We start from the raw sequence: 2,176 nt of genomic DNA, 5'->3' as shown, positions 1-2,176 counted from the left end.
ACTGGAGCCCGCCAGGCTCCTCTGTCCATGGGATTCTCCTGGCAAATACACCGGAGTAGGCTGCCGTTTCTTCTCCAGGGGATCTTCCTGACCCAGGGGTCAAAACCGGCATCTCTTATGTCTCCTGCCTTGGCAAGTGGGTTCTTTACCACTTGTGCCACCTGGGAAGCCCCAGGTCACACCAGCTAGGCAGTCCTGGCACTGGGATTCAGCCCTGACTCAGACCAGATCCCCTGCAGCCCTTCCCAGCCTCTACCCTGGGAGGAAGTCAGCACACGCGGCCCTGAAAGGGAAACCTGGGGTCTTTGGTGACAGCTGGAGAGGGAAAATTTCTCACCTGCACCCCTTGCTGGGGACCCTCCCCACAGCCCCCACACCATACGGCAAGATTGTCCCTCAGCTGTCTAACATCCTGCAGTGGTACCCATTTGCTAACTTTGTTTATACTAGCGTGTGACTGACTGATACACGTCTGACTGTTCTCCTTTGGAGATACCCGCTTTCTGATAAAGGTCTCTGAGGACCTAGAGCTTAGTGACAAAGGAATGGAGAAGGAAGGATGCGGGTTCCAAAGCATGACAAGAAGTCTCCCCAGGGAACCCTTTCAAGTTACAGCCCTGTGCTGCCAGCAGGAAGGTAACTTAAGACCAGGTCACAAATCCATGGGCTGTGTAGTTAGCATAGAAGTATTACTCACTAGGCAGCTCCTGGACAGAAATTCTGCCCAAGAAGTGTTCCTGGCAGAGTGGAGTTGCCCCCAGTGAGCTCATCTTCTCTAGATGTCGATGGAGCAGGCCACCACATCTCAACCCTTTCCTGAAAGCACCCCAGCAGCAGCCCCTTCTTCCTGCCTTTGGTATCATCCGCAATCTCATCTGGCCATCCCACCCTGAACACACCTGATCTTGTCTGACCTTGGAAACCAAACAGGGCTGGGCCTGGTTAGTACTTGGATGGGAGATCCCTGGGAATACCGGGTGCTGCAGGCTTTTGGGGCTTCCCTGGTGGCTCAGATGGTAAGGAGTCCATCTGAGAAGCGGGAGACTCAGGTTTGATCCCTGGGTCAGGAAGATCCACTGGAGAAGGGAATGGCAACCCACTCCTGTCTAGTTGTCTGGAGAATCCCATGGACAGAGGAGCCTGGTGGGTGACAGTCCATGAGGTAGGAAAGAGTTGGACATGACTGAGTGATTAATTCTTTCTTCTTTCTCTATCAAAAGTCTCCTGTGCTTGCTCTGAGAATCGGCATTTCCCACAGTTCCTGGAGCAGACTCCCCCTGCTCCTCTATGGGCATCAGGCCGGCCCCTCCCACCAGGAAGGCAGAGCAGTGCCCCCATGGGGGCAACCGAGGAGGAAGTGGGTCTCGGGTCAACCTCAGGGCAGGGATCTCCAAGGCCTGGTGACCCTTGGCAGCAAGCTGAGGGCCCCTCTGAACATCCGATTGCTCAACTCACATTCCTCCTCCCTCTGGCTTGACTCTCAGACACTTTGAGAACAAACCAAAAATAAAAATTCATCCTTTTCCAGCTAATTCGCTCATTTTTGCAAAACCTCACCCCGTCCCCCTCTGCCCTTGCAACTTGTCTCCCACAGGAGGCCAGAGAGCCATTCCTTGGGGGGTGTTCCAGCTTTGGCCAAGGAAGCCCTGTAGACTCTGACCTCTGACCTCCATGTGAAAGCACAGAACGGGGGCCACTGAGAGCCACTTCCGTGCCCTCTGTCCTACAGGAGAGGCTGCCTCAGCTCAGGTGCTGGGGCTCCCTCTGTGGGCGGGGGGACAGTGAGTCCACCTCCTCATTCCTCATCTTTACCTCCATTCATTCGCTCAAGACAGAGTGATGTCATTCATTCACTAATCCAAAGATGGAGAGGGGTGCTAGTCAGATGGATCCAAAGCTTGCCTTCGCTGGCTGATTTCCTATACAGCAGGAAGAGGACTCTGTCTTCAGAGAGACCCTCCACCCTCCCCAAAGCCATCTGGCTAATCCCTGGCTGCCAGGAAGGCCTCAGCGCCCTGGCCCCACCAAGCAGGCCCTCCCTAAGGACGGCTGGAAGGACAACAAGAGAGGTGCGGGGCCAACTGTCCTTGGTGGGTCCTTGCCCACCGAGTGGGGCCTCGCCAGGCAGACGGAGCCCCTCCAAGCACAGGAGGCCTCGGAGAGGGTCCCTCCCGCC

At 55.8% G+C, this 2,176-nt stretch overlaps 1 pseudogene; it reads left to right on the top strand.

The window, feature by feature from the left end:
- Positions 1–871: 871 nt before the first annotated feature.
- On the top strand, positions 872–989 carry LOC139180822 (5S ribosomal RNA; annotated as a pseudogene).
- Positions 990–2,176: the final 1,187 nt, after the last annotated feature.

Source organism: Bos indicus, chromosome 29, assembly GCF_029378745.1.
Source record: "Bos indicus isolate NIAB-ARS_2022 breed Sahiwal x Tharparkar chromosome 29, NIAB-ARS_B.indTharparkar_mat_pri_1.0, whole genome shotgun sequence".
Lineage (NCBI taxonomy): Eukaryota > Metazoa > Chordata > Mammalia > Artiodactyla > Bovidae > Bos > Bos indicus.
This window is presented reverse-complemented; position numbering and strand designations above follow the sequence as displayed.